The 20305-nt window shown below is 45.5% G+C and overlaps 1 protein-coding gene across 1 annotated transcript in view; it reads left to right on the top strand.

The window, feature by feature from the left end:
* Window positions 1-20305, top strand: part of RASL10B (RAS like family 10 member B) — an 865262-nt gene that overhangs the window by 609020 nt on the left and 235937 nt on the right. The gene's annotated exons all lie outside the window — the stretch shown is intronic.

Raw genomic sequence — 20305 nt, forward strand, 5'->3', positions numbered from 1 at the left:
AATAAAGCCAACTTGTGTATAAGAGGCCAGGCCTCAGAGATGCGGTTAGAGCACCTCGAGAAGATACCCTGTTGTCTGATTTGACGTGTTCTGCTCCGTCGGAATAAACTCCTGTTTCCTGCCTTCCAGTCTCCAGCGCCTGCCTCTTTGTTTGGTAATATTGAATGGTATGAGAGGCGGCTAACGCCGGGCAAATACTGAAGGGTTCTTGGTCGAATTCGGCCCTGCCTTTTTACAATGTGCATGGGGGGATATGCGATGGGGTGGCAGTAAGGGGCTTCTGGCTGCTAGATGGCAGGGGGTTTGTAGGTGTATCCGGGCATGAGACTGTAGCCGTATTGATACCTTGTGGGGTTGAAGTTGCTGTGATTTGCGGTATGTTGGTTACTGCCCCCCCAACCGGTTTGTCCAATCTTGCTGAGGCCACCTCGCCACACACCGCCTCAAAGCTAGCAGTGATTAGAGGCTGGCAACCCACGGGCTTTTTCAAGGAAGATGAGGTAGGGGCCGAGGAGCTTTCACCAGGGGGTCTGGCTGCTGCTATGTCTTTTTTTTGTACTTTATCCGTACCTGCTCTGCCTTTAGCAGCCGGTAGCTCTTGCTTCGAGACATCCTGCCTGAGTGCGTCGGGTTTCCTCTGCCGTAGAGGCACAGAAGTTAAACCCTGTTGAATAGCAGGGTTCACATTGTTCACAGTATTAGCTGAGTTTTTTGGCTTAATCACTCGGCCCCCCTTACCAGACATATCCAACGTTGAGTCTGAGACACAGATTCTGGGCTCGATGAATTATTTTGGCTTTGCTGTGCTTTGCCCGCCTTTCGCGTGAGAACCGCTCCCAGACCTTCGCTCTGCCAGTGCCAATGCCGATGTGAAGAGCCTGTCAGTTTCAGCCTTGATGTCCGCGTTCTGCTGGATCCGCGATTCAATCCACTGCTCGGCTGGCCTGTGCGGGCCTTACTCAGACCTGCCAGCATCCACGAAGTCAGAGCCCGGCCAAGATTGTCATGGAGGGGCAGTAGCAGCCGCGGGAGACTGCAGTCGATCTGGAAGGAGCAGGTAAGGGCCTGAGGCCACCCATTTTAGCTGGGAGGCAAGAAAATATTGCTCCATGTTAGGGACAGCCTATCCCCCCTGGTACTTGGGCAAATATAATTTGGAAAGCGCTACTCTGCAGCGGATCCATTCCAGATTAACCCTCTGATTGGAACGCTCAAACGCGCAAAATAAAATATGGCAAATTGGTGAAGTAGTATAACAGCAGTAGGAGGTCCACTATTTCAAATAGTTCTATCCAAACCATGACTGATAGAGGAATCGTGCACTAGAACAACATCTGGGATTGAGTAGCCGATGTGGCTCTGCCAATGATACAGTCAAGGAGATCAGCAGGCTTGTGATAGATTCTAATCCTGAGATAGCGGAAGGTGTTGTGTTGCCACGCGATGGGAACTCCACAGAGCGTCAGGACAGGATCAGGACATGTGGGTACAAATGGAAACACACAGGGCTTTGCCCAATTTATTTTCAGGCCATAGATGACAGCAAAAGGTGTCAGCACCCGGGCCAGGTTGGTAGGAACAGATCCTAGACCTCTGAGGTAAAGAAGATCATCATCAACGTAGAAGGATACGATATGGGTTTTCTCTCCGACGGGAATGCCTCATTCAACACTGCATGACTTAAGAACAGCCACTAATGGCTCTGTAGCCAGGGAGAAGGGGAGAGTGGCCATCGGGCACCCCTGGTGGGTGCCGCGGCTCACTGCAATAGGGTCATATCTGTAGGAGCTCGTCTCCACCTTGGCTGTTGACACAGTGTGTAAAGAAGACAAACGAATCTGGGCCCGGGACTGTAACGAGGCAAAGTAGTAAAGAGAAACTCCCCTTTCAGGGAGTCAAATGCCTTCTACAGGTCAAGTAAAAGACAACCCGAAGAAGGCCATCAGAGTGTTGAGTAGGTAGCAATGCGGAAAAAACACCGCAGTTTAAGAGAGGTGTTACCTGGTGGGAGAAACCCGTTTTGGGCCGAGTGCACCAGGGATGTGACTAGAGGCGCCAGCCTATCAACAAGAATTTTGGCCAGGATTTTATAGTCTGTGTTTAATAAATTCAAAGGATGGTAAAAATCGCCAATCTCCGTCTCCATTGAGGTTTTTTTGTACATATAAACCCATGACACCCTGCTAAATGTGCATCTTTGGAAGATCGTTCATTTAGTGTACAATTTAAACAATGTAGGCGTGGATGGAAAGTAATTGGCTCAAGCCCAACAGTGATACAATTTTTGTGATAAAGAGCAGAGCCGATCTGTGTTTGGACTTTTAGTGGCCAGCAGAGATAGGTACCATTCAAGTGCCAGAAAACCGTTAAGAGCATGGGTATAAAAAACCTCCCTCAATATACAGATCTTACTTCAGCTATCCAAAAGCTCCTATCATTTGAGAAAATGCATGCCATTTCTAAACAACAATGGCAAAAGATGAGCTGTATCGTAGGATCTAGGTTGAATTGTGGATTGTGCCAACTCCCTCTACCTTCCTGAATGTTTGTTACCCCAGATCCAAATACTTCAGAATCATGCAGCACGTTTCTAGACACTCTCATGCATGTCCTCTTTTGCATTAATTACACTGGCTATCTGTTTGGGAACAGTTCTTCTAAAAATGTGTTGTTTGTTCATGATGCTATATATGGTAAGGCACCATTCTTCATGCGGAAACATCTCTCTCCATGTCAGTCTTGTAGATTCTTGCATTCTCTCTCAACCAACTTACTAAGCTTTGATTCTCTAAAGCTAAAATCAGAAATTTTCTTCCTGGTAAGCTGAGATTCATTGCTTGTCTGAGTAAGTTCCAATATCTCCTTAAAACAGTTCTTTCCTAGATTTATTTGTAGCCCTTGTAAATGTTAGTTGCTAATCTTATCAGACGGACTCTTGACAGTTCCTTGTGCCGTGAAATGACTTGTGTATGAGCACTTTATGTGTGTACGAAAACTTCATGTGTTGATGATATAATGCATATACACATGCGGGGGCAGGGAGCTGATAAAGGAGTACCCATGCTCCTAAAACAAAATAACTAAGTCAAGAAGATAAGAGAAGAAAAAGGAAGCTAGGCTGGAAGTCTACTCAGAATTCTTATCTGAATATTTCTCCAGATCAGGAGGATTTCCATTTCACGGGCAGTGCAGTAGAAAATGTGAGCTACTGAATCCTTAGGGAGAAGTGAAACTCAAAACCTCTCCATCTCATTAGATCGATTTTAGGTCTTACAATGAGGTGAAAAGGCTACATTATTAACGATGTAAAACTGAATGTTTAATATCTCTGCAATTTATTATTTATTACCTAGGATTCAGAGGCTGATGATTAGAAATATCTCACCCATTTGTTGCTATGAAAAATTCTACGCTGGGGAATGCTGCTTTTGCGCAGAATGTAGGGAGTTTACTGTTTTATTTGCAAAAAAATGTTTACTCCCTTATCAGAGTGCCTTCAGGGAGTGGTGCTTGAAGTAGTTTGTCATGGGGCTTCATGTCCCCAACAGTGGTGCTTGAAGTAGTTTGACACTGGTGTCCTGAGATCCATCCTACTATGGCCGTGTAAAGTGGGCCAAATACAACCTCTTTTGCACTTAACTCTCAGGTTAACGAAAGTGAGCAGTCTCAGGCTTCTCATGGAGTTAGTGAGGGTGTGCACAAGCTGATAACAGACATAGTATCTTCAATGTCTAACCCAGTGCTTATTTTTTTTTTACATGGCGATACTAAATACTACAAACATTTAAGGTACAAGTCAGTGATGCTGGTAATGCCATCCCTTTGTAGCGTTACACCCACTAATTTTCCCCATTGAGGCAGCCCTTGGTGGGCCATTATTGTCTCTCAGCCAACGCAGCCCCAAGTGAACCAATGTGGACAATGCAACTCCAATCAGGCGAGTATTTTGGTATGTCAGCTGCAGCCCTGATTAAGACAAAGAGAAGATTGGCAGAGCAGTTCCCACCAGGAACTGGGGATCGGAGATCTGGGGTAGATGGGTCTATCTTGGCTCGTTTTCAGCTGCCAGTTTCCTCTGGATGTCCTAAAGCCCTGCGGATACACTGTGGTACTCATCTGGACAATCTCTTCTCCTGCAGGGCCAGTCAGACTCCTCACCCTCTCAGCAGGCGGGCAGGCTGGTTTTTAGTCACTTAGACAGACCATCGGCTCTGCAGCAAAAAGCGAAGACTTCAGGTGTTTTCCCCTCACTCCTGGGTGATTGGTTGTATGTCACACACCAGCCGTGGATGCACAGCAGTCCTCGAACTCCTTTCCTTGCTTTTAAAAAACTCTGAATTAGAACAAAGAAGGGTGATTTGGGTTTTTACATCTTTTCTAAACAAGGGATGTGGATTCACTGTCTCAAAATTTAGAAACCGGTTTCGGGTGGTTCTCCTTTCGAGTTTCCAGCTGCAGACAGAGTCTTTGTGTAGAGTGATGCTTTTCATAGCAGGTAGCACTGGGGCCATCTCCAACCTGGAGCACCTAAACACGGGCACAAGATATTTGAGTTTTCAGAATTTGTCTGTCATCTCCCCAACTAGCAATGACCGGGGATGGTTAAAAGGCAGGCCGTACCTACAAAGCCCCCCACCTTACACATCAGAAACCGCAGTCCCACAACAACACTCTACTATCAATCAAATGGTAATGCTCAGGAAGAACTGATCTGTGTCCTCTTGCTAACAAAAGTCCTAACGAAATTTCCAAAGGTAGCCTGTCCCCATCCACCTCACTTTAGTGTCTGAATCTGTACCCTCCAGCCCCAGCAATGCATGCAATACACTTCCTCTGTCAGCACTCAGTCTGTACCACCGTACTTGTGCTAAACGCAATGCACAAAATCAACATATATAGGATGCCAGCATAAGGTTCTGGGCATACACTAGCGTAGCTGATAGGCCTAACTCTCCATGACACTGGTAAAAAAAATCTGATTACATTATCTCCCAGAACACAGTATGTTACCACGCCTTCTTTGTGTGTTATACCCAGGACAGGGACAGTAGTCCTCTGCCCCCAATGATGGCACTCTTGGAGTACCCCTTCAGTTGACAGGGCAGGTCGAGGACTTTGTGCGCACACACTTAGATTAACGTGCTGCCGGGGCCAAACTAAAAACCAGGATACCAGCTATGTAGGGAGACGGGCACTAAAGGCAAGGGAACACATTGAAATACGACAGCATTCCTGTCTCTGCAAATGTTGATGATTTTGAGGTTTAGTTTTTTTTTATTCTACTAAATGTTGTGTACTGAATTATTGTATGGACACCTTAAATCCTCTTTGATGGTATTTGTTGAGCATCATAAATAATAAACCAAACCAAACCTAGTCTATTCTCTACACTTCTAACAGTGTTTTCTTAAAAACATCAATATGTTATTCATTTAAGCTCACCCAGTACAAGATAAGTATTAACCATATAGGTTGGTATTGCCATTGGCCAACTCTGGGGAGGCACCTGAAGGCCGCCTTGGTGCAGAGTGCCAGAGGGAGTCCTTTCTTTTTTTTTAACAATGGCTGTTCAGGAAAACCTTCCAGAGCTGTCTTTTTTGTTGTTGTTGTGTTATGACAATCAGCGTGCAGAGCACGTTGCCATCATTACACTAAAGTGAAAGCAAAAGGAGCCGATGGGCTAATTTTACTTTCACTGCATCAGTGCTCAGGCATATTCCTGCCCAACCAATCTACAGTACCTAATGTTCCAGTTACTTTCACTGGATGCCAAGCCCTGTGGCTAAAGAGTAACAAGCATTTACAATGCAATGGTTTCGCCTTTGGAAAAGTTAGAGCTATTGGCATTGTAAATGACAACATTTGTATTTATGTGTTGGTTTTGAAAACAGATAAATAAATCGCATTGTCATTTACATTGCCATTAGCCTCTGCAGTCGCTCTGCAGTCCCTAGCAGTCCATAGCACTCCCTAGTCACTCTGCACTCCCTAGTCACTCTGCACCCCCTAGCACTCCCTAGCCCTCCCTAGTCACTCTGCACTCCCTAGCACTCTGCACTCCCTAGCACTCTGCACTCCCTAGTCACTCTGCACTCCCTAGTCACTCTGCACTCCCTAGCACTCCCTAGTCACTCTGCACTCCCTAGCATTCTGCAGTCACTCTGCACTCCCTAGCAGTCACTCTGCAGTCACTCTGCACTCCCTAGCACACCCTAGCACTCTGCACTCCCTAGTCACTCTGCACTCCCTAGCTCTCCCTAGCACTCTGCAGTCACTCTGCACTCCCTAGCACTCCCTAGCACTCCCTAGCACTCTGCAGTCACTCTGCACTCCATAGCACTCCCTAGCACTCTGCAGTCACTCTGCACTCCCTAGCACTCTGCACTCCCTAGCACTCTGCACTCCCTAGCACACCCTAGCTCTCTGCACTCCCTAGTCACTCTGCACTCCCTAGCTCTCCCTAGCACTCTGCAGTCACTCTGCACTCCCTAGCACTCCCTAGTCACTCTGCACTCCCTAGCACGGCCTAGTCACTCTGCACTCCCTATCTCTCCCTTGCACTCTGCAGTCACTCTGCACTCCCTAGCACTCCCTAGCACTCCCTAGTCACTCTGCACTCCCTAGCACGGCCTAGTCACTCTGCACTCCCTAGCACTCCCTAGTCACTCTGCACTCCCTAGCACTCCCTAGTCACTCTGCACTCCCTAGCACTCCCTAGTCACTCTGCACTCTGCACTCACTACTCTGCGGGTGACTGTTTTACTATGCTCAGGTTTGTAGAGAGAACACCTTAGTGTTCTGTTGCGATACTTTGAACGGCAAGAAGTTTCAGTGAACATTACGCTATCTATGTTCCGCTACCATACCATGAAAATCTTTGCAAACATATGCCTCAATTAAGTACTTGTATGGATAGCTGGTTCAGTTAAATACCTCGATTGACTCCTTGTTCAGGTAAATTGTGGTGTGTCAATCTAGTACAGTTCATTTGGTTTGCAGAGATCTGGCTCAGGTAAGAACCTGAATAGATGCATGGATCAAATAAATACCCCTATGTATACCTGACTTAAATGCATTCCTTTTGTACCTATTAAGTTACGTGGTGTATGGATACCAGGCTCAGGCAAATTCCCGTGTCAAAACCCTGTTCAGGTGAATCCCCACATGGACACCTGCCTCAGGTAAAATTGATCTGTGGAAAACTGGCTCATTTTTATCTGTTTCTACACATGTTTTCAGGAACAACCTGTGGGCCTATCTAGGTAGGGTAACTCTCTGTGTGCATACTAGGAGTGGGCAGAACTAGCTGAGTAACATAAAAACGGTGAGATTCTACAGAGAAATATGCAGCTTGCGCTTCTCGCACTGCAATTTAGTACTGGTAGTGCGAGTAGCATGAAAATAAGTGTGAGTGGCACCATGGATTGTGATAGAGATCGCTGCCATTTGAGTTCATTTTGCTGCAGCTCGAATAGAAAACCTACTCGAGTGGCAGCAAATCTACATGAATGGCAGCCCTTTGAACGCTTGCGACTGCCCGTGACCGCCCGCGTTAGAAAACCACGCTAGGGGATGCTCAAGCTTGCTCGCATGCACCAGCTTGTATTTTCTGGAGCCTCACTGGAGAAAAAATCTGCCACATGGCGAATGATAGAATTTGGCCAGAACTCCCCATTAAAGAGTAAGGCAGAGTGACATAATTCTGTCTACTCTGCGTGCGGTACAAAACATTCCCCCCACCTCTACTGCATAACTGACTGACCTAAACCCATGTGTACAAGTCTGGCTCATTTAAATACTGTCAGAGGTATCTCATTCAGATAACTAATGCTCTGTACACTTGGGTCAGGTAAATACCTGCGTGTATACAGTGCCTGGGAATAAACGTGTGGTAGTGTGGATCAATAGATAACTGATTACGTACTGCACACAATTAGATAGCTGTGTATGCATCTGCACTTAACTACACAGTAAATTTTCAACTGGAGAGTATGTTTCACTTGTGTGGCCATGTGGCTCAATTAAACAGTTGGGTGCACACATGATTCATAAATACTTATGTCATCACCCAGCTGGAAGAATGCGTGTGTGTGTGGTGTGAGCGCACATACACTTGACTTAAGGCTATTTGGCTGACCGCAAGCTGCCATCCGCTTCTTCAAGTTCCCCTGAGTACCAGCTATGTCCATCCACTTGTTTTAGGTTTGAACCGACATGGCAGCAACCAAGCCAGCACCACTGCTCATGTAATGAAGGCCATCCAATAATCTCCCTCCAGCTTATGCCTGCTCAGGATCATATATGTATACAAAGCTTAGTGAACTATGATCCTGAGATATACCACAAAGAGACCCTCAGAGCGGACCAAAGATGGCGGCATACTAGAAACAATAAACTGTACTCCTGTCTCTCACACTTCTTAAGCCATCATACTGTAAGCACTGCTTCACATAGCACAATAACAGCGCCTCGGTGGTCATCCTGTACGACCTGAAAACACTTTTCACATGAGATCGAAAAACAAACGTACCACCTTTCCTTCCAAACCCCGTACACGGTGTACTACCTATGTAGGCAAGCACATCAGCCCTCGACACAGGGTTAGTAATCACTATATAGATGCTACAATACAATGCAACACAACACATTTCCCCTTCTGTGGTGTAGGGAAACACCTCTGCCAAAGTCTCACCATTCAAGGAATTCACGTGGACATTTTGCCAGTAGAGATAGTACCCCCCTTTTGAAGTCGCACAAGCAAGTGAAGGGAGGGGGGACGGGCACACTGACAGCGGGAGGGGGGACGGGCACACGGACAGCGAGAGGGGGGGCGGGAAAGGCACGGACAGCAAGAGGGTTGGGCGGGAAAGGCACGGACAGCGGGAGGGGGGGCGGGAAAGGCACGGACAGCGGGAGGGGGGGTGGGAAAGGCACGGACAATGGATTTAACAGGTGGGCATTGGATGATGGTCATACCTTCAAAATACCAATTTGTGCTTAAAAAGGTGGTAAAGTGCGTCCGCCAAAACAGTATCGGATAACTGTTTACATAAGCCCATCATGAGCGAGCAGGCAGTGCGTGTTCCAGACTCGGTGCCAACAACTGCAGCAACCGGGGGTATGGAGCGAACTGACGAATGTGTCTGACAGAAGACATATCGCATTATAGACTCACAGTCTTTGGATACAACATACTGCGGTTCACACCGTGGGGATCAGGACGGCTGGTAGAAAGGGCACTGCGGGCAGGTAGAGTCGGTGGATGAATGATACACTAATGAGTGGAAGGATAGTGCTCGGCGCGCAAGGGTGGACGGAACGGGTTTCGCTGCGGACTGGGATTTGATGGGAATGTTGGTGCCTACAAACTAGGGCTACAACTTTATCTGTCAGCGCACAGTGTGGGGAGCTATGCTAGTTCGCCGGCACTCTCCCTAGACTCAGAATAACATGTTGAAAGCTGCACCTCCCTAATACAGCTCCACACACCCCTCCCCCCCCTCACATACGGTGGCAACCTTACGCGCAGAACACTGTTGCAGGGCAGTGTCCACATCGGGTACATCCACCTCCGCTTCAGACGCCATTTCTGCTGAGCAACAACTGATGCAGGAAGCGGAAACAGCGGAGACACCAGCTGGAAACCGAGACAGGCAGACCAGTACTAAACAGCGAAGAAGAACTGCAGAGGGACCGGACGACGTTCCCACAGAGATCTAATAAAGAACTAGAGTGCTAACTCGCTCCTTTCTCTCTGTATAAAGAGAAGGAGAATAACCCACAAGCTCAGGTAGAGTTAATATAAAGAATTGAAAGCTTGTTTAAACAGTCAAGTTTTCAGATAGCACCTGAACAATGTGAGCGAACGTCCAAGTGAAGGGAGGGGGGACAGGCACACGGACAGCGGGGGGGGGGGGAGGCACGGACAGCGGGAGGGGGGGCGGGAACGGCAAGAAAGGCAAAGCAGAAGGCAAGAAAAATCACTCACCTGGACTTCTTCCGGCGGCGGTCGGCCTGCAATGACCAAAACAAACCTTCCCCCCCCGCCCCCCCCCCAAAAAAATAGGAACCGCCCACCACCGCAATGACGTTACCAAAGGGGCTGAATGCCTAAAAATCGCCGGAACGTCCCCGAATCTGCTCCGGCTTTGACGGACAGATCCCTGTTCCAATGGCTAGCCTCAATTTATGGAGCTAGCCAATGGAACAGAGGGGTGGGACTACACTCACATACTCTAAACAAAAGATTTCGCCTGCTCCGAAAAGCTGCGCGGCAGCTTTCGACGAGGCGAAACCTAAAAAAGAAGGGGGTAAGAACAGTTAGCTCATCACAATAAACATCACCTCTTCGCGTCTCATCCTTGTCCCAGTCATTAATTTTGAGGTGAATTCTAGCTTAAGACACGAAAACTGCAGGAAAATGCTGCCAACCAAGTCCTGCCCTCCCTTAACTGAGAACCATTAAAGGGCTAGCATTCCCAGCATCTTTCTGTATTTTCTTGTCTCTAGGACGCTGCTGGCTCCTGCTAGCGTTAGCCTCCTATCTTCGATACTTTAAACCTTCAACTTTTGAGTTTGTAGCACATCGCGGGTCTTATAGGGCACGGTTCTTTTGTAAATCATTTCATATGCAAGAGAAAGGTTGCGGACGAAGTCCGTTGGAACCTTTCCATGATCTGTGTTTCAGCTTTGGTTCAGCAGGTATGTCTTGAGCTTATTTGAGACTAGTATATGTAGCTTATTAATGGTGTGTGCTCTAGGACCCTCGTGGTTCTGGGTAGTCTCTAAAGAGGAAACATGTAATAAGCTGGGAGTTGTTTGGGTGTGATTAATGTGAGGTATGATGTAGTGTGCAGTGAGGACAAGACTGCTCTCCCTGAAAAGTTGCGATGATATGGCAAACTGCTTGTGCATGCCCAGAATCGATGCAGAGCAGTCTGGCACATGTGGAGTCAAAGCCCTCCTCCATGCTATATGTGGCCACAAAAGAAATATAAGACCTTACAGAGGCGCATATTCAGGGCAAGAAAAATCTACTGCTATGGAGATTCAGATTTGATCAAGTAGAGCTATATTTAGGACCTACTCACCCATTCCTATGAGTTGACGAAGAACAGGTGTTCTGTTCCGTCAGAAAGTGAAGGAGCAATAAAGATGCCTTGACATCTTGTTGTTATCCTCTGGCATTTGCTCTGTGTTCAGAGACAGAGGTCAGAATTCAGGTTAGAAGTGAATGTTCCTAGATGTAAAAGGAAGAGGCTGGGCATGGTTAGGTTTTCGGTTACTGATCCTCACATGTGGCACACTCTCCCCCTGAGATGAGAACTATGGGAATTTTAGGAAAAAATTGAAAAGATGGCTTTTTAGACAAGCCTGTGGCTAAATTTTTTATTGCAGCTGCCTCTTTATGCCTAGCGCCAAGAGACCTGTTTGGTGTATGTGCGCTTAACAAATACCCACTAACATAATCTAACATAAGTCAATTTACAATTATGTTATGACTGCAGAGTTCCAGGATTTTGTTAAGTGAACTGTCTGACCTGCTGTACGAAGTGTGAAATGAAAGGTTGTAGGTTTTCAGGTTTTTCCTAATCCACATTTAAATAGCTAATAAGTCAACTGTACAAACGTTTCAAAATATATGTCAGTAGTTGTGAAAGCCCATTTTTTGTACTTTAATAGGATGAAAAACAAATCTGAACAGGTTACCTGGTGATGGGCAAATGATAAATATTTTTTCTGAAACCCAATTTTCATAGATTGTTAACACAATATATAGTTTTATTAGTAATACTGCAAGTAAGTGGGAAGGTTTTTCACCATTTTTACTGTCTCTAAATTACAGTACGCTACTCCATCATGCTGTAGTAATATATTTATTAAAAGTAAGTGTTTAAACATGAACTGAGAAACACTCCTGCCCCTGCCCTGTCGGATATGCCCCCAGTAGACTGAGAGGCAAGTCAGGGATCGTGTGCATCCTAGATCAATCAATCAAGAAGTAATTATAGAGTGCTGCTTGTCACTCAAGAGGGTATCCAGGTGCTTGCTGTAGGTCTCATTCGAAGACCGTGGACTAGATTACACATGGAGCAAACGTCTGGTCTATTAAATCAAACTAAAGAGTTTTGTTTCTTTACAGCAGAAGTGCTGTAGTAACATATTTAAAGGTGCACTCATGTGTGGATGAAGAAAAAGGTGACTCTAAAATAAAATATTTGCCATGGATCACACAATTTTGAGACCATTTTACGGGTCAACTACATTACAGTTAGGTTTAGGTTACTCGACCTGCAGTTCTAGTAACATTTTTATGAGTTTTTGAGGCCTGAAACGCCTGCCAAACCCACCAACAAGGTGGTTGACAGAGATGCTGCACCCCGAATACAGAGCAGCCAATCGCACAAAGCCATAAATAACGAGCATGACAACAAGGTAAGAGAAACAGAGAACTTACTCATCGTCAAGGACGATTGAAGTATTCTGCGAACCAGGCTCAAGCACAAGCGCAGTGCTTGCAGAAGTAGTTGATGCTGATCTGCAGAGCAAAAGCTGTCTGTACAGCACCTGCTCTCAATGGCGGCAGAAGGGAAATACACTGCAGCCATGTTCCTGAAGCCACTATTGCCTTTTAACACTTCTACAAAACAGAACATTGGTGCCAGGTGTGTGTGCTGAGTGGATCAAAACCTTCAATGACTTCATAGATCCACTAGAGGAAGAAGATGACAAGAGGATCATCAAATATTTGAAAAACCTTGCAGATGATGAAGTGAAATAAGCGCTAAATAAAATCAAAGAAATTGATGTAAAATCGTACCAAAAGGTAAAAGAAGCGTTGGGGGCCAAGTTCAATCCAATACAGAATGTTGACTAATCAAGGTATAGCAGCATTCGACACCGTCTTCCACCCCCCCTCCTCCTCGACTGCCTCCGATCAAAAGGCATCCAGGGTAAGGCCCTTAAATGGATTGCATCCTTCCTATCCAATCGGACGCAAGCAGTGTTCACTCCTCCCTATACTTCGGACAGTCGACCGCTTCAATGGGGAGTCCCTCAGGGCTCCTCATTGAGCCCTCTCCTGTTCAATGTTTATTTTTCGCCCCTAGCTGAAATCGTCGCTCAAACAGGAATAAAGGCAACATCCTATGCAGATGATATCCAACTCTTGTTCACTTTTGACAGTCCCACTCAATCTACTTTCGACCCACTAAAAAATTGCCTCCGCACCATTGCCCAATGGATGGATAACCACTTTCTCCGGCTTAATGCCGGGAAAACTGAGGTATTATTCTTTCATCAGCCATCCCCACTGGACCCCAACATCTGGTGGCCTGTTGAATTGAGTGCCCCCCCCCCCCAGCCAAAAGAATCAGTAAAAAATCTAGGGGTTAGATGGGATTCTAACCTCTCATTCCACCAACAAGTCCATACGGTATCTGCTGCCTGTTTTTCCAAAATCCGGATGGTGAAAAAATTCATCAACTTCTTACGTAATAACACCAGGAAGGCTATAGTCCAGGCACTGATTACCTCCCATCTGGACTACGCCAATGGCCTGTACATTGGACTGACTTCTGGTCTCTGCCACCGACTCCAGACAGTCCAGAATGCTGCAGTACGGTTGGTGGGTGGCATTCCCCTGCATGAGCACATCTCTCCACACCGCCGTAGACTACAATGGCTGCCCATACAAAAAAGGGCAGAATTCAAAGCACTTATACTGGCCCACCGCGCTGTGAGGGGAAAGGGCTCTGCTTACCTTTCCACCTGCCTCTCCCCCTAGAGCAATGCCAGGCTCCTTCGCTCTTCCTCAAAAAATCTTCTCACCACCCCCAGATTTAAAAAAGCACGCTCCGGCGGTAGAACCTTCCAAGTATGCGCTTCTGCCCTCTGGAACAAGCTACCCACTTCCATCCGGATGATCCAGGAAGAACCCCTCTTTCGGAAAGCCTTAAAAACTTTTCTTTTCTGTTAAAACTTCCTCTAAAATCTAGCTCAGCATACGAACACACAGGAGCGCCGGGACACCCCGTTGGGGTAGCTGTGCGCTATATAAAACACACTAAATAAATAAAATATCTTGAACAAAGCACAACAGGTTGGTGAAACAATGGACGAGTTTGTTGAAAGACTTGATGCTCTCATTAAACATTGCAAGTTCTGGGACTTCACAAAGAAGCTATGCGCCTCAGAGTGCTTGATGGCTGCCTTTCAGATTCGTTTAGAAAGCGCATGCTGAAAGAAACACACAGTTTAGAAAAAATGCTGATGGCTGAAAGAGCAGAAGAATGAGCAGACCATCAAGCTCCTGAAGTGAATGCAGGAACAGCATAAAATGAATCTGCACTGATCCTGAAAAGCAAGCACAAGCATAAACAAGATACACATATGTCGACATCTTCAAGGAAAACAAACCTGTACTTCCAAAGTGGATTTTCATTTCCTTATGAAGGTTAATGCCCAGCCTTAGAACAAGTCTGCAATGGTTGTTGGAAAGAGAACCATGTCATAACTGTGTCGAGCTAAAGAAAAATCAAGTGCATCACGACAGCAAGAAAATATGGACGCAAGAACTTTCTATGAGCATTCTCGTCACGCCCTTAAAAGCAAAAAACAATCTCAGCTACAGCAAGTAGAAACCAGGCAAAATCAATTGTCATCAAACTCCTGGTTAAAGGCTCTTCAACGTCAACTGATATCTACCAAATAATGGGTTGCGCAGGTGGGGTGTCCCTGTGCTGCCTGTAAAGAAAATCACAGTTCTAAAACAGCTTACCAAATAAAGTGACAACGTTTATTTGGCATTGTCCAAAAATCACATTGAAAGTGAATGAACACGGGTGTATGTCTGGACCGCCTCTGAGCAATTACAAAGCCAAGGGTCGTTCACAGGGACAATGAGACTCAAAAAACCATCAGTGCTAGCCATCATGTTCTTCAATGGACTTCATTGAGTGCCTTCTTGTTCAGTTTTGCCACCACTGCTGACATGGGGTTGATTTCTCTCAACCACAACCTCTGTAATTTGTCTTAGAGGAGCAACCCATTTCCTGTTGTTACATGGCCTGGGAAAACTCAAGAAAATTAAAGTACTTCTTCATTTCAATGAAGACATTCACCCTATTGCTCAGCAACACCATAGAGTTGATTTTTATCCACAAGAAGCTGTACCAAAAGAGTTAGAGACACTCCTAAAACATGACATCTTCGAACGCTCCACAGGCCCCACACCATGGTTTTTACCAATAGTAGTATTAGTAGTAGTACCAAAAAAAGACTGTAGATGAGTAGTGTGCATTTGCGTTGAAACACGCCAAGCAAACAAGGCCATTGAAAGGGAAAGACACCCTAGTCTATACATTGTGAAAATCATCATGCAATTGAACACAGCCAAAGTGTTTTCCTGTCTGGACCTTAATAAAGAATACCATCAGCTCTAGCTGGAGGAGAACTGCAGGTACACTACTACCTTTTCGACTCATGTTGGTTTGTTCAGATAGAAGACTGAGCTTTGAAGTATCTTTGGCCGCTGAAATATTTAAGGATGTTATCCGCTGAATAATCCAACCTGTTACTCATGATTTCAATTACAGTGATGATGACACTGTTTTTTGAGAGAACACAACAAAGCCCATACCCGTGTGTAAGTTACTCATTGATGCAGGACTCACTCTGAACGATTCAAAGTGGGGGAATGACTCCAGATCCAGACAAGGTGCAATCAAGGTCATCCATCCCACCCCTTCCCTCAAAGATGTTACCATTCTGCGATCCTTTCTAGCCATGACCAGTTATTGCGCTAGCTATATTTACAACTTTGCGACAGTGAGTGCCCCATTGAGAGACGTGACAAAGCGAAATGTACCGTTTCAGTGGTCTCTACAATGCAATTAGAGTTTTAAAGACATTAAACGTGTAGTTGAGAATGCAACTGGGATGGCCTACTTTGACCCCAAGTTAAATCCTGAAATAACAGTTGTTGTGAGCCTAGTAGGGCTAGGTATAATCCTTTCTCAACATAATTGATATCCGAATGCTCAGGGACACATCATGGCCTATGCTAGTCAAAATCTGTCTGAAACAAAATGTGCCTAGTCTCAGCCAGTGAAGGAGAGTCTGGCTGTGATATGGGCCTGGGAAAATGTTCATGTATTCCTCTCCGAAAAATGATTCACTGTCATCACAGGTCATGAGGCATTGCTTATAATTTTTGGAAATCCAAAGGCTAAGATGCCCCCTCCCATCAAGAGGTGAGACTGCAAGAGTACGTCTATAAGACCATGTACACACCAGGGAAGGATCAAAACCCAGCAGATTCCTTCTCACAAGTGCCCCTATCTCATCACAGTTCGGCCTCGAGGACATCTTAAGTATATCTCAACTTTATTGTGAGAAACAGCACCCGAGCGGCGCTGTCTGTGGAACAAATCACTGCTGCCACCAATACAGATAAATTAATGACTATAATTAGGCTGTACGGTTTTAGGTCTAAACCCCACTGAAAGGGAAATAGCCCTCACCAGTGTAAACATATAGACACTGAAAAAACACCTGCACAACCACAAAGTAAATGCCATTCATAGAAAGGAAAAGGAGAGTGAAATAGTCATTTTATTCTTCCTCAAGGGGCCAATAGAACCTAACTTTGTTATACAAGCTAGCAGCAAGAAAGAATAGGCTAACATTACTCTACTTGGGTTTTGTTGTTTAGGGATGTCACTAAAATATTGTTTCTTCTTTCTTTTGCATTTTTCAGTTTTGTGGTCTTTGCTCTGAAGATGCAGGGTTTAGAAGCATGTTTTAGGTCTTGTTTAATTATTTTATAAACTGTAGAGAATCAGGAAATATCAAAAACATATTTGATATTTTGACTGTGTTTGATTCTTTCACTGATAGGTAAAATGGCTGGTTTCATAAGAATCTTTCCCAATATGTGCCATCACATTTACCAACAGAGAGTGGGTAAAAACCCTTGATACATCAGCCCCCAGTTTCTAGTGAGTATTGATAGTTGGTGAATTGCCTACACCTCAGGCTTTAAACATTCAAACCAAAGTATAATGACAAGTATATGTGAAAAGAGTGCTGTCACCAAGCATCCGGGATAGTGGTGAAAACATGACACCAGACTTTTTGAAAACATGGAACTCAGTGTCACTTGGAATGCTGCTGCAAAAATGTTCTTTCCAAGTTCAACAAAGATTGGAGTGATATTGTTTGTATTTGCAGTGATTCAGCTTCATATATGAAAAAGTTATGTGATGACCTGTCAAAATCGATATCTGAGCTGAAGTGCTCCCTGTAAGAGATCCTTACCACATGTTAGATGATATGCTGAAAGCATCTTTACAATCTTCAGAGTTACTGAAGCATGCTTTTAGTTTGTTGTCCATTCTGGTGCACTGTTTTGTTATGCACTGGAACTAAAACACATTTCTCATTTTGTGCTTTGTTTGGCATCAAAGAAAGAGCTATCCCTCCTGTTTCGCTTAGCTGATGGTTCTCAGACCAAGGGCTGTGAATGCTGTATTATCCATGTGGCAACCATTTACAGACGTTTTGCTGAGTGATGATGCCAAAGGCAAGAAATGTGAGGATCTTTGGTCCCCAATTGCTAGTGATGTGAAAAAAGTGCACTGTAAACTGAAGATTTTTACAGGTAAAGATAACTACTGTAGTGGACATAATAAAAATAAAAGTCTGAAAAAATTCTTGTCTGCCAAGTGTTCAGCAACATTGGTGTAGCTGTGAAACATCTCCTTGAGAGTAGCCTGGGCGACACCTTTAATGACTTTGGAAATGCTACATGTTCCATGGTAGAGGGCTTGCCACTTGGTAAGCGTAGCAATGTTCAGGAGCAATTCAGGAACTTTTATTTTACAATGTATGAGAAATGGCTTGCAGGGATGCATAGAAATGTCCCTTTACCAACCATGGCATTTGAAGTCAATGAAACCTCACTATGGTACTCTGTACAAGTTATAGATCCCTTCCGTATAGGGGAATTTTTTCTGTAGTTTTGTGCTGCTTCATTTTTTACCTATTCAATAACTCTGAGGGCATATGAGTGCTAATTTCGCTGCGCTAGCGCTTGGCAGCGAGTTAGGACTGCTACAAGCGTTGATTGTGTTTTAACTTGTGAAACTTTTAAAAATTGTGTTCTCTTACCTGTACTCTGCTCGCTCACTCCCCGTTCCACCGCAGCTACCTGTGCTGTTTGTTGTGGAGGGAGGCAAGCGGCACCACTTCCTGGTTGCTCCAGCATAAGCGGCCATCTTAGGAGGGTTGACGCGCTAGTCTACCCTTTGCCCTGACTACTTAAGGGTCAGAGTTCTTCGCGCTCGGAATTGACTGCTAATTTCGCTGCGCTAGCGCTTGGCAGCGAGTTAGGACTGCTACAAGCGTTGATTGTGTTTTAACTTGTGAAACTTTTAAAAATTGTGTTCTCTTACCTGTACTCTGCTCGCTCACTCCCCGTTCCACCGCAGCTACCTGTGCTGTTTGTTGTGGAGGGAGGCAAGCGGCACCACTTCCTGGTTGCTCCAGCATAAGCGGCCATCTTAGGAGGGTTGACGCGCTAGTCTACCCCTTTGCCCAATCTATATAGGCTCTTTTTTCGCCGCGCAGCGGTAGCGCCTCAGACGCGCCGAAGAGGCGCCAAAGAGAAGCCAGTCTGCGCCAGTCCGCGTCCAGACGCTTCCTGCTTCCTTGTGGCTAGGCTCATTCGCTATGGTAGGTCTTCCGCTGTCCTATGATTTCTCCTCGCTTCTTGCCCTTCGTCCTCCTACTAGCCTGTCATTCGAACACTTGTTTCTCCCTACGTACACTGATTACACCTGTAAAAACTGCAAGTGGAGCCCTTCTCTTCGCCCTGCCTGCCCTTCATCTTCTGTTCAGGAATGGAGTATGTTTCTTTTAAACTGTAGGTCTGTTAGTAAACATCATACAGAACTACACATACTGATTGAAGAGCTTAACCCGCACGCTCTCTTCCTAACGGAAACGTGGCTTCAGACAGATAATGATCCAGCTATTGTCTGGGCCATTCCACAAGGATTTACGTTAAAAAGATTGGATCGCCAGACTGGGAGAGGCGGAGGACTGGCCATTATTTACCGAGACTGCTATAAATGCCGAATTACCCCCACCACATCACCCACTTGCGAAAGTTTTCACTTTTCGCTAGAATTCTCCCCCACCACCACCTTTTCCGGCATCCTAGCCTATCGTCCTCCTGGCGCTCTTAACAATTTCATCACTAAAATAACTGATCTTGCTGCAAGCATCGTGTTATCCTCGTCTAATTTCACTCTGTTGGGGGATCTCAACCTGCATCTAGATGATCCTCACGATACTGCAGCTAATTCTCTTTGCTCCAACCTCCAAGCGCTGGACCTTCATCAAAAGGGCTTCCATGTAACACACAATAGAGGCCATCTCCTCGACCACATTTTCAGCAATATTAACGATATTACGGTTGAGCCCTCTATTCCACTACCTTGGACCGATCATTTTTTGGTACCTTTTATTTGGCGTATAAATCCCCTCCCCTCCTCTCACGGCCCTGCCAAACATCAAGGCAGGAAATGGTCCTCTCTCCCCCTCCCTGCATGGGAAGCTGCCTTGGCTAGAGACCCACCTAGAAAGACATTAAATGCCAATACAGCAGCCAACAACTTCGATGGTTGGATCTCTTCTTCACTTGACCTAGTTCTCCCCGAACAAACTAATAACTCTATGAAAAGACCCAAAGCTGCCCCATGGTTTACACCCACTCTTAAGACTATGAAATTAGCCTGTCGTAAACATGAGAGAGCCTGGAGACAGGACTACTCCTAACTTAGGAAGGATGAATATAGAGCCACTATCAGGCTCTATAAACAAGAGATTAAGGCTGCACAAGCTCCCTTTTATGGTAACAAAATCAATGCAGCCGCCAACGCCCCAAGGGAAATTTTTAAAATTGTTAAATCCCTTATTTCACCCCCTGTGGAGTGCCCTTCTGCTGACGGCGCCCAAAACCGCTGCAATAATCTGGCCAGCTTTTTCTCTCAAAAAATTCAGACTATATATTCCTCATTTAGGGAGGTCAACAATGATTTGGAGCGCCCTACTCCTACAGCTTCTGATGCCTCGGTCTCCTGTAGGCTCGATATAATCCCACTCTTGGATACTCCGGTCTTAGATAAACTTATCTCCAAAATCACTTCCGGTTCCCCTAACGATCCAGCACCCCCTCAGACCCTCACTTTGGCTATGGACGTGATTCGCCCGGTCATATTGGACGTTCTCAACACTTCCA

This window comes from Lissotriton helveticus, chromosome 3_1, assembly GCF_964261635.1.
Source record: "Lissotriton helveticus chromosome 3_1, aLisHel1.1, whole genome shotgun sequence".
In the NCBI taxonomy this organism is placed as follows: Eukaryota; Metazoa; Chordata; class Amphibia; order Caudata; family Salamandridae; genus Lissotriton; species Lissotriton helveticus.